Raw genomic sequence first — 13,746 nt, forward strand, 5'->3', positions numbered from 1 at the left:
TCAATGTGTCTTGTCAACCTGGGCCAGAAAATGAGGTCTAGAGGGGATTGTCATGAACATTGTTCAATGCACTTGCTCTCTCAAATTGTTTTTTAATATTTTACTCAGCCCAGAAATGAGTTTAACAGTTTTCTGTAGCACAGTAATTTCCAGAATGCATGTGTGAGGCCACTGAGCCGTTGTGTTCCTCATCAGAGTTAAAGGAATTGTATTAATCTTTTCATTGTCTCCCTTCGCATACAGCAGAATGACTGATTGCTTGGCATATGCTAGTGTGCCACATGGCACCAAACAGATGGAGACCATTCAGGCAGAAGCTGGGTCGAGCCAAGATGTGCTCCACAATTCTGTGTTTGTGAAGAGAAACAACTGGGCGGGCTTCCTTTGCTTCCTCTGGTATTTGGATTCTGAACTAGGAGGGGGGGAAATCACCCTGAATTAATTGCTGTCACTTCTATTGATCTGGATTCTATTAAATGAGAACACATTTGCAGTTAATCCACAGAGGCAGAGCAACTCAAATAAATTAGTTTATGATGGGCATTATAAAATATATCAAGAGATTTTTTTCTTTTATTTCAGAGATAGAAAATTATTAATGTTTTTGCAAACTTAATTCTCTTCCTCTTAATTTGCTTTGCACATCTCTGGTTCATTCATTTATTTTAGCAAATATTTGTAACACACTCATTACACCAGGCACTGATTTAAGAACTGGAGATAATGTGAGAAATAAAATGTAGAAGCCCTGGTACTCATGTCACATTTTAGTAGCTAGGAAATAAAAATAGAAATAATCTAAATAAATTTTAAAAATAATATGTTAGACGATAAGTGCTATGGAGAATAACACAGGTTAATAACACAGGGAAGAGACTATCTATGGAGCAGAAGGTTTATTATGTTTTTATTTTTTATTATTATTATTATTATCATTATTATTATTGAGATGGGGATCTCACTCTGTCACCTGGGCTGGAGCGCAGTGGTGCAACCTTGGCTCACTGCAGCCTCTGCTTCCTAGGCTCAATCGATCCTACCACCTCAGCCTCCTGTGTAGCTGGGACTACAGGAACACACCACCATGCCAGGCTAATTTTTGTATTTTTTTGTGGAGATGGGGTTTTGCCATGCTGCCCAGGTTGATCTCAAACTCCTCAGCTCAAGCGATCCACCTGCTTTGGCCTTTCAAATTACTGGGATTACAGGCATGAGCCACTGCACCAGTCTGGTTTATTGTTTTATATAAGAAAATTATGGAAGACATCCCCATTGAGGTGACACTTGAAAGTAAGTAAGACCTCTGCACAGAGGAGGAAAGGAAATGTAAAGGTTCTGAGGTGAAGTCATGCAGGGCTACATAGCATACTTGAGAAATAGCAAAGGGCCACTGCAGTGGATGTAAGATGAGAAAGCAGGAAAGAGCTGAGAAAGCAGAAAGGAAGGCAGGTATCAGATCACATAGGGACTTTTAGGCATCTGGAAAGACTTACATTCTATTCTATGTGAGAAAGGAAACTACTTAGAGTACTTAAAACAAAGAAAGGATGTACTTTGACTTCCTTTTCAGAGAGGTCAGTCTAGATGCTTGTTTGAGTTTTACAGGAAGACAACAGTTGATTCAGACCTTATGGAAGAATTCAGTAACAATCAAGATGTAAGATGATAGTGGCTTAGCCCAAGATGGTGGCAGAGTATTATGACAAGTAGTTGTATTCTGGATATAAGTTGAGAAAATTACAAACAAGATTTGATGATATCTATTGTGAGGTGAAAGATACAAAAAAGGTTTAAAAGATACTCCTTAAAATTATAATAGAGGCTGGTACTTCTGGAATGGTAGGAACACAGACCTCTGAAAATTCTCCTTTTCAAAGAGACAATAAGAATGCTGTTAAAAGTGGACAGAATAAATTTTTTCAGAACTCTGGAAATTAACCAAAGACTTGCAGAAATGTAGGGAGCATTTATTTAATAAAGATTGTTGCATCTTGGCAAAACCTGTAAATTTTGTGGTATTTAAATTTTCCATATTCCCATTACTCATTTCCGATTCCATGGTAGACTTGAAAACTAAGAGTTGACACTCACAGGGAAAACCAGCAGGCTGGTAACCACCTGAGGAAGAACCAAGAAAAGATGGGCAAAGGATTTAAACAGACATTTTATCAAAGAAGATATACAAGTGGATGATAATTACATAAAAATATACTCAACATCATTAATCATTATGGAAATGCAAGTCAAAAGCACAGTAAGATACCACTTCACTTCCATATGGATGCCTGTAATTTTAAAACATGAAAAATAATAAGTGTTAGCAAGGATGTTGAGAAATTATTAGGTTGGTACAAATGTATTCGTTGTTTTTGCCATTGAAAGTAATGACAAAACCACTATTACTTCTGTACCAACTTAAAAGAACACTTACACTTTGTTGATGTGAATGCACAGTGGCGCAAATGCTTTGAAAACCAGTTCAGTTGATCCTCCAACAGTTAAACATAAAGTTATTGTGTGATCTAGCAGTTACATTCTTATATACACTCATGCACTGCATAATGGCATATCAGTCAATAAAGAACTACTATAGGACAGTGGTCCCATACAATTATAATACCATATTTTCTGTCCCTTTTCTATGGGTAGGTATGTTTAGCTACACCAACACTTAGCATTGTATTATAATTGTCTATAGTATGTAATACAGTAAAATGCTGTACAGGTTTACAGCCTAGGAGCAATAAGCTATAACTTATAGCCATTATATGATCTTTGCACAACAATGAAATCTCCTAATGACACGTTTCTAAGAATGTATTGTCATCTTTAAGTGACCCATGACTTTGTATATATCCAAAAATGAAAATATATGACAAAAATACTTGTACATAAATGTTTATGGAAGTATTATTCGTGATAGACACAAATTTTGAAACAATTCAAATGTCTGTAAGCTCACAAATCAGTAATCAAAAGGTAGTATATCTATACACAGGAGTATCATTCCATCATAAGAAAGGATGAAGTAAGTATCCAGTACATGAGGCAAGATAAATAAACCTTGAAAATATGCTGAATGAAAGGCCACATATTATATGACCTTATTTATAAGAAATATTCTTTACAAATTCTTTTAAAAAGGGGTCAGCTCCAGGCAGTTCTCTTTGGTACAATTTGATCGCTGGCCTCTTAGCTACATCCACAGTTGGACTACAGTGAGCCCCCTACATAAGGGCAGTTAGTTGAAGGCTGACTACCAACCTGGGATGTGACCTGATGAATTGGGTTACTGGTATTCATGGTATTGGATATGTAAGTAGAAATACTAAAGTTATAAGGCATTTGGCAGTTTAATCAGGCTTGCAACAAGGAATGGGTGGTACTCTTAAATTAGAATAATTTAAAACAGACTTAATAAAGTCACAGAGGTGGGTGTGGGCAAAGAAAAGCAGGTTGGGGTGGGCAAGGGAAGGGCATTTCTGTCAGAGGAGATAATAGCTGGCTGGTCGCAGGAAGGCTTAGGACACTAAGAAGAGTATGGAGAGACTGGAGCATAAGGCATCAGGGAGAAAACATAGGGAGGTGAGACTTAAAAAGTTTGGAAGTAACAATACACAAAACCTTTTTTTTATAAAGTATGCTAATGTAAGACATAAATGGATTGAAAGCTCTCTTAAGGGATGCTCACGATTTGAAGACTCTAGAGTTGTATAATCTCTGCAAAAATTTTAATACATTTTTTTTCTGTAGAATCAAGCAATCTTATTGGGTCACTGAATTTAATAAACATCTTCTTATTTCTGTAAAAGAAGCTGAACGTCCCTTCTCTGAGATAAGTACCAAAAAATTCTAACCATGAAGTCTGTTTCCCTTTTCTGAATGATCATTCTTTCTCCTTTCATCATCTTTTGAATCTCTTCTGGGCTAAATGATGCTATTAAATATGCAAAAGCCTATAATGCTTCCAAAATGTGTCCCTAAGTCTAGATAGGAGAGTCAAATACATTCACATCTGCCTATAAAATGCCTAAGCAATAGCCACTCCCGGTAGAATTTACTCATAACAAAATTTCTTAGCAGCTTAGTTTTGTTGAAAAAGTTGGCTTTTAATGGAAGTAAATATTTAAATATTTCTTTTAACAATCAATTTTGTGAATGTGAGCCAAACAGAACTTCTGGGAAGATGGATTACATCTTTTTGCTTTTTGTTTATTTGTTTTTCCCTATTCCTCCTTTTAAGTATAGAAAAAGAGGCAGCATTACAAGACAAAAACTTATAGAAAATGGCTGCTCTACTCTAGCAAAGCACCTCAGATAAAACTGAGATCCTTCCTTTATTCAGGAAAAACTGAGTGGGAAATATAGATGTCTACTCTCATCAGGTTATAATGGGTGGCCCCAGCCCCCTCCCCACACCAAGGTGGTGTCAGAGAAGGTTGAATAGGGAACTGAAAATTTCATTCTGGAAGGGATGGCAACCACCCCCGGGCCCATGGTGACGTGGAGACCACATAAAGTACCTGAAGTTCCATCCTTACCTGACACTAAAGAGGTGTTACTCTTTCCTGCTGGGATGAAAACAAGGGACATCAAATGACATGCCAGGACTCCCACCACCACTAGTTGCCAATGAGGTACCCATCTATGGTGTCAGTGGAAGCCAAGTGTGGTGCAGTAATGAAGTACTCCAACCCATCCATGGATGGAGCAGTGAAGGCCTAGAGGCCTAGCTGGGAGCCGGAACTCCCATTTCTGTCCAGCATTCACAAAGAACCTAGTGTTTGAATGTCAACAGAGGCTGAGTGGGGAACTTGGAAATCTATTTCTACCTTTGCCTGCATGGGGCCAGCAAAGGCAAACTCAGTGAGCAGTGTACTCAAGCAAATGGTAATTGTTTTTTTGATCCAAGACCACATCCACCCTAAATGACAATGCAGGTGGCTGAACCAGAACTAAGTTTGAATTTCTCAGGCACTTTTTTATTCAGATGGCCATTCAGAAACATAGAAGGCAAGTTTCCTCAGAGTAGGAGTCAAGAGGAAGAAGCATCATGCCTAAGACCGGTCATAGCAAAATACCTGATTTAAAAATAGTTTCTGTAACTCATCATTTCTTCCATTAACAAAGAGAAGTAAACCTTTGTTGTGGACAGCCATTTTTAATTACCAAACTGCCTTGCTAAGGTGTATGGACGAGGAGAAGGTGAGAGCAATAGAGAGCAGAAACCTTTTTGAGTTTATTTTTAGAAGTCCATTCCACCTCATGATGATATCAGCAACCTGGGGAAAATAAAAGGTATGAAGTGTCCATCAAATGCTGTAACAATCCACCCACTGTTGAGCAGTCTTCACTACAAAATGTATACCATTATCATTGACTGTGGATGAACTGAAAACATGACAGTTCTGTTCCAAAGGAAAATATGGTACCAGAATCAGCTGGTCAGACTGAAATAGTAGTGAGGCCCAGTTGCCCAGAGGGATGGGCAAACACTCCAATGTGGTCAGTTTGCCAGAAGTAAGCAGAGACAAACTCATGCAATATAGCCTCTGTCACCATGAGACAAATGGGAGAATTATTGGTGAGAGTTACAACATGAAATATTTGACATGCAAGGATAGCATTTGCATCAGAAACGTATAGTCTTTAGTTTTGTGCCCATTCCATGATGTTGGATGGATTACCATGTCTGGTTCGATTATAGATCTAGGTAGAATTTTCAGTGAACAGGCGGTGCTATCTTGATCAGTAATTTGATTGCAGTCAATGTCATCAGAGAATGGGCCCTAACTGTGCCTGTCTACCTGACTGATTCAGACTGTTCAATTAGCAGCAGTGATTTATTTCTGCATTTTATGGCCTGAAAGAGAGAAATCTTTAATATGTCAGTCTGCAGTCTTCCAAGTAGCAACTCACAGGACTAGGTCATTGGCAGCAAGCCAAAGTTCAGTTAAATACCTAGTTCTCAGGAACATTGTCCTAGGCAAGAGTCATGTCTTTCAGTTTAGCCCATTGTTTGGATTTGCCCTTACTGCTGTGATTCTTCCACAGTTGCTATTGCTCCGTGTAAGCTCTTAAAATTATTTTATCTGAACTTTTCTGTTAGTTCTGTCTCTGGTTGTGGTAGTTTTCCCACATGCTTATGTGAGAAGGCTTATGTTAGTCCTCTGCATATCTCCAGAGCTCTGTTCTCCTTGAACTTGGAAGTTGTTTTCCTTGACTCATTGAGATTGCTGAGCTCTGTTAAGATTCTTAACTCCTCTGTGTTAAGGTCTGTCTGCAGCCAGTAAGCTGGGGAAATCACAGGGCACATCTAGCTTGGTCCTTTTCTCAGTGGTCACTGTTCTGCACTGCTGGTTATCCAATGCCTTAAACTATCATTTCATGTATTTTGTCCAGTTTATAGTTTTTCAGAATTGGAGGTTAAATCTGGCTCCTTTACTCCATCATGACCAAAAGTGGAAGCTCCCTAATCTCTTCTGTAATTGGAGAAATACAAAGGTGTTTTTTTTTTTGTTTTTTTTTTTTCTCCTTACACTTACTTCCTTTAGAAGATCCTTACTCTGAGAGAAAAAATAAGGGCCAGGGTGGTTGGGAGGTGGAAATAAAGGCCACGTAGGATATGTCCAGAAATAAAAATTGTCCAAGAGCTTGGTGTGTTATTTGTCCTATATTTCTAAGGACCTTAATCACCACATGAGTATATATGCTGCAGAGTCTCAGCCTTAATTCATAAAATGATAAAGCAAAGGAAACACCCAAGCTTTTTCAGGGGGTACAGAGCCTCATCAATGGCATTGAAGGATGCTCCTATGATTATGAGTTTATTGACCTCCTCTCTATCCTGCTTCTTGCACACTTTCCTTGGCAAGAACACTGTTTGAATGAGACTGATGAAATACAGCCTGAGCAGGGAGCAGTCTCAGCATCACAGCACCAGTTTGATGAGCTGAAGATAAATGACTAGGGAATATATCCAATTTATTCATTGGATTTTCCCATATAATTTCCAGCCAAGATTCCTTACAGGGCAAAGGAAAAGCCAAAGCAGACACCAGTGATTCAGTAACCTTCTCTTCCCAACTACCGTCTCCTCTCTTGACATATATATGTTTTAAAATAGCCACATGTATCTAAATGCAGATCTTGTCTCTGTCTGGATTTTAAAGTTCATCTGTTCAACATTTTTTCTTCCGTTTTAGAACTTTGTTCCCAATGATTAGTCCTGAGACATATGTTTTGCTGTACTTTCAAATAGTGAGGCATGATGACTGGGCTTTGTTGTTGTTTTGTTATGAATTCTGTAAATTTCACTCACCTTTTGACTAATTTTCCATTCTTAGTACTATAGCAGAAGTCTGTAAGTGACCTGTCTCTTTTTAAGTGTGTGAAAGGGGAAGAGAGAAAGGGCAATAATTCTCTAGCCATTAAGAACATTTGTGCTCTGTAGCAGGCTCTGTACTTGTGATTGTTTATAGGGTATCACATTAACCTTGTGCTTTAGTTATTAACTATTCTGAAAACAGACGAAGAAATGCAGACTCAGAAAAACCCAGACCTGTGCCTAGTTTGTTTCAATTCCCCAGATTAACAATTCTTTCCATTATATTCTTCTACTTTTCAAATTCATTTTGAAAAATTAAGGAGTGTTTTTCTTTTGTTTTTATACACATTTATCTAAAAAGTAATATAAGAATCTATTCTTGTTATAATATTTATGAGCAATTCACAGTGGCTAAATGCCATTAATTTTTACTCAAACCCCATTCTCCTCTGAGTAACCAATATTAATATTTTTGAATCTTGTATTGTTTACATACGGATATATGTAAGCCCACAAATTTACAATTTAGTAACTTTTCACAAAACGGCATTACATTATGTATTATGTTCTGCAATTTTCTTACTTTTTGATTTAAAACTAAGTCTTTGAGTTTTTTCTACATCAAACATAATATGCTGACTTTTTAAATTGCTGCATGATTATCCCATGCTATAGCTTAGTTTCAAAAAATCAGTTTTCTATTGTTAGAGGTATACAATATTTCTAATTTTAGGTATCATAAATAACACTGCAGCCAACCCCCACAGAGAAACATCTTTTTTTACATGTATTATTCATTTTTCTCTCTTTATTTGGCACTTTTTCATCCTTTAATTTAACAGACTGTAGTTTAATTAGCAAATGCTACATCCAGTAGCTCTGCCAGATTTATCTCAATCTTGCTAAGGAGTTTAAATGATCCCCTCCTCATTCTGACAGTTTTGTGCTAATATTGCCAGTCAGACATCAAAATTCCTGATTCACAGCCATTCAGCTTTTAGGAATATTGGGTGTTCCAGTGCTCATATTGTCAGAGCAGGTTCATAGAATTATAGAAATAAGAGATTGAAATGACCTACTGGGCCAATTGTTCTATACATCTGCCGGCACAAGATTGTTCCTTACAATATACATTATTAATGAGATGGACTGGAATATATTTTTTAGACTAAATCCTTCCAGTTGAACAAAAAAAAAAAAGTATGAGGTCTTCAGTGAGAACAGGGATCCTTCCAAATGAATGATTTCAGAGGCATATAAAGAGTGGGGACATAGCCTTATTACAATCCTAACAAGATCACGTCTAGCAATGTCATTATGTCTAATTTAAAATGTTCTAAATCGGTAGAATTTCTACTGTTCTCTCAGGACACTATTTCATTATTTAAGACTGATTACCAACAGAGAAAAAATTCTATCTCCAAAATAAATTTGCTAATATCCTTCAGTCTTAACTAGGGAAAGATTGATGACTGAAGGAATAGGACAGATTCTGACCTGTGAAATAACGACTTAAATTAAGAGGAATTGTATCGGCTCAGTGCGGGGCTCATGCCTGTAATCGCAGCACTTTGGGATTGTGAGGCGGGTGGATCACGAGGTCAGGAATTCGAGATCAGCCTGGCCAACATATTGAAACCCCGTCTCTATTAAAAATACAAAAATTAGCTGGGTGTTATAGCATGTGCCTGTAGTCCCAGCTACTCAGGAGGCTGAGGCAGGCAATCACTTGAACCCGGGAGGTGGAGGTTGCAGTGAGCCAAGATCGTGCCACTGCACTCCAGCTTGGGTGACAGAGCTAGACTCTGTCTCAAAAAAAAAAAAAAAAGAATGATATCAAGATAGAGATGTGATCCTCCCACACACACAAATATAAAATATTATACCAATATTTATTTGGCAATAAATATTCAGTTCCTAGCACAGTGCTTGGCAGATACTCAATAAATGGTTCTCTTTCTCATCCCACTGGTATAGCAAATCCCATATGTTTAAGAGAATGAAAAACAATATTCAGTTACCTTTTCTTTCTTTTTTCTTTTCTTTTCTTTTTTTTTTTTTTTTTTTTTGAGACAGAGATTCGCTCTTATTGCCCAGGCTGGAGTACAATGGCACAATCTCGGCTCACCGCAGCCTCTGCCTCCCAGATTCAAGTAATTCTTCTGCCTCAGCTTCCCGAGTAGCTGGGATTATAGACACCCACCACCATTCCAAGCTATTTTTTGTGTATGTTTTTTAGTAGAGACGGGTTTCACTATGTTGGCCAGGCTGGTCTCAAACTCCTGACCACAGGCAATCTACCCGCCATTACCTCCCAAAGTCAGTTACCATTTTTGTACTCTGCCTTTACCTTCTGATATGGTTTGGCTGTGTCCCCACCCAAATCTCAACTTGAATTGTATGTCCCAGAATTCCCACATATTGTGGGAGGGACCCAGAGGGAGGTAATTGAATCATGGGGGCCAGCCTCTCCTGTGCTATTCTTGTAATAGGTAATAAGTTTCACAAGATCTGATAGGTTCATCAGGGTTTTCCACTTTTGCTTTTTCCTCATTTTCTCTTACCATTGCCAGGTAAGAAGTGCCTCTCACCTCCCACCATGGTTCTGTGGCTTCCCAGCCATGTGGAACTCCTTAAGTCCAATTAAACCTCTTCTCCTTCCCAGTCTCGGGTATGTCTTTATTAGCAGTGTGAAAACTGACTAATACACCTTGCTTCTCCAATTCTTTAAAAAATTACCTGTGAATTTAAGTATTCTGACAGATAATGTTAAAATTTTGGCTCTTTATGTATAATAACAAAGAGAATCTGCTTTTTTGAATGAACGAAAAAGAAGATTGAGTCAAAATAGTTTTACTTATTATTTATTTATTATTTATTATTTGTTATTTATTTATTTATTTATTTAGAGACAGAATCTTGCTCTCTCACCAGGTGGAGTGCAATGGCGTGATCTCTGCTCACTGCAGCCTCTGCCTCCCAGGTTCAAGCTATTCTCCTGCCTCAGCTTCCGCAGTAGCAGGGACTACAGTTACACACCACCATGCCCAGCTAATTTTTGTATTTTTAATAGAGGCGGGGTTTCACCATGTTGGTCAGGATTTTCTCGATCTCCTGACCTTGTGATCCAGCTGTCTTGGCCTCCCAAAGTGCTGGGATTATTGAGTCAAAATCGTCTTATTTCTGTGTGATGCAGAGTCAAAATTGAGTCAAAATCGTCTTATTTCTGTGTTATGCAGAGTACTGAATCTTGAGTGATTATTTGCGTACATGTCTGTCGCTATAGTCTTTAGCCTTTTTGTGGAAAATATCTTCATATTACTCATATTTTCAAATTTATAACTTACTATAATAGCTAGTAAACCAGAGATAACGAAGATTTGTTGAATAGACAAATTAATGAACCAAAATTTCTTTCTTCTATAAGCTGAACTGTTATTCGATTATCATTGTCAGCAAGACATTTTATGGATCTAGAAGAAACTTAATAGATCAATTAATATAACAAACTCCTCATTTTATGGATAAAAAGAGAACTAGAAAGATAATTTATAAATCAGTTTTGACTAGAGGTAAAATAATGTATTTATTTTAAGTTTGAGAAAATTATTTAGAATGAATTATAGAAAGTAAAAATAAAAGCATTGTCCATGATATATCCATTTAATAATTCATGATTTTAACCAATAATGCATGGCCATTACTGTGTTACTGGAATATAGTCCAGTGTTATTCACACTTAATCAGATATTAACATTTTATATTTCTAGCAATGGATGATCTATCTCATGGATCTCCCATTTCTCTCTTATTCATGATCTGAGATGTTCTATTATTTTAGCCTTTAGTTTTATTCTTTGGTGTCATCACAAGATGGTGCCAGTGTGTCTCTGCCACCACAGAATAAGAATCAACAGATAATCTTCATGTTATTTGCATTGGAAGTTGGATACAGGTCTGGTAAATTCCAAGGATTTTTCACATTTTATTATTTCTGTTGAAATTCCAATATCCTCTCCCAAGCAATTAGTGAATAAATCTCTCAGAGTTGCCTTCAAAGTGTATATATTTCTCTATCTAAGAGGCTCCCATGCCCATGAATGACTCATACAATATTTCTACTGATTTCAGTGAGCTTCGTCCATCTATGGGAAAACACAAACAACATGCCTATACATACAGGGTTATGGTTATTTTTCTTGTTATTGCCTTTTCTACTAGGAACTTCTGTATATTATGTATACATCTCAACTCATAAACTCATCTCTTGATTTCCATAGCCTTGTAAATAATTTAATATCAATCATATTTGTTTTTCTTACTTCAAATTTTTGAAATCGTAAACCACTCTAAACCTCAGGGATGACTAATTGATCACTGATTGTGTTTCCTTTAAGAATTTTATTATCCAGCTGGTAACCCCAATTGCCCTTTGTTTCTGTGTCTTCTTTATGCATGGGAATTACCATATTGGCTGGAAGTGCTGTACCCTTCCAGTCTTCTCAATGTAATGTGGGTTCATTACTACTGAGGTTCTGCCACATCCTTGGAGATGCTGCCACATGGCATCTCCCCCCACACAGCGCCATATACACAAAGACACACACACAGAGATACACAGAAACACACACACACCAGTCAACCTGGAAGAATCTTTATTTAGTCTAGAGATACAGCATGTTTCTTCAAATCCTATTATTTTCAGTGGGTTTAGACACTTGGAAACAAAAGTTTAGAAGCACAAAACAAATCTCATCTGAGAAAAGAAAGCAGAATGTGGCCAGCTACTTAAAGGGGGAAAAAAAGGGGGGGAGAACATAAAAAAAAAAACAGAATAGAGATAAAAACATAAATTTCTATCTCAAAAAATTATCATGATAAATATATATGGAAATGCATTCAATACTACAGATACCACATGCCACACTTTTTTAAATTGCACACCGGTTCTCTAATTCAACCAATGAGGAATTGAAGTATTTTTAAAAACATAATAAAAATAACAATACAACAATAAAAATAATAAAGATTTAAAAGTAATACAGTGTAACAATTTATACTACATCTATATTGTTATGTAAATTAAATATAAATACTCTAGAAATGATTTAAACTATATGGGAGAATGTATGTAGGTTTTCTGCAAATACTACACTATTTTATGTAAAGGACTGAAGCATCTGTGAATTTTGGTATTCACAGGGGTTCTGGAACCAATCCCCCAAATCCTCCATGGATACCAAAGAATAACTGTATTACTCTATGGAGGAAACTTTGCCAAGTTTTGCTAAAACACCAACAACAAACAAACTGAACCAATGTCTGCAAATGGGAGAGCTCACTAACTAGCAAATGTCCCTGAACCAATGAATCAATGACTTATGAATAAATTAATCATATAATGCCTTCATCCCCAAAGGATTTAATGCAGCACTAAATTATTAAACTACAGTGAAATATGCATAATTTTCCACCATTAATCTGACTGTCTTTGATCAGTCCACAGTGAGCTTGCATCTTAATTTAGGATAGAGTTGGATGCGCATAGAAGCTACAGGATTCCTTAGTATTACATGTTCCAGTTTTTAGCTTTCCCACCCATGTATATATTATTTTAAATTTATTATTATTATTATTTGTTTATTATTTATTTATTTATTTTGAGATGGAGTCTCGCTCTGTCGCTCAGGCTGGAGTGCAGTGGTGCGACCTCAGCTCACTGCAACCTACGCCCCCTGGATTCAAGTGATTCTCCTGCCTCAGTCTCCTGGAGAAGCTGGGATTACAAGCATATGTCACCACGCCTGACTAATTTTTGTATTTTTAGTAGAGGTGGCGTTTTAACCATGTTGGGCAGGCTGATCTCGAGCTTCTAGCCTCAAGTGATCTGCCCACCTCGGCCTCCCAAAGTCCTGGGATTACAGGTATGAGCCACTGCGCCAGACCTGTTATTTGTTATTTACTCCATCATTTATTAGGATAATAAACTTTTTTCCAATGAAACACTTCCAGATAATTCTATGCAGAAGTACCACTTTCTTGTAACTCTGATTAACTCAAGAAACAGGAGCAAATGAATATTTTTTAGGCAAGTTTTTTTCCCAACAGATTTACCAATGCTTTTCTCAAATTGGGTATGTATGTGTTTTAATGAATTTGATCCAAAATCGAAATCAAAGCAAAAAGCAAAACAAAACAAAAAAACTACCCTTTGCCAAGTGACCTCAGGGTCCACTGACTTAATTAAACATTTAATCACTGAAATATTTTAAAATGTCAAAACTTCAGCAACCACATCATTTTATGCCCCAGAGCATGCCAAACTAGGGAAAAAAAAAAAAAAAAGTAGTCTATGTAGCACGCCCTTAAGGTGAACAGTGAAATGCTTAATGCATTCACAGTTCTTGTAATGAAGCTAC

The sequence above is a fragment of the Macaca nemestrina genome, chromosome 12 (genome assembly GCF_043159975.1).
Source record: "Macaca nemestrina isolate mMacNem1 chromosome 12, mMacNem.hap1, whole genome shotgun sequence".
NCBI classification, from domain to species: Eukaryota; Metazoa; Chordata; class Mammalia; order Primates; family Cercopithecidae; genus Macaca; species Macaca nemestrina.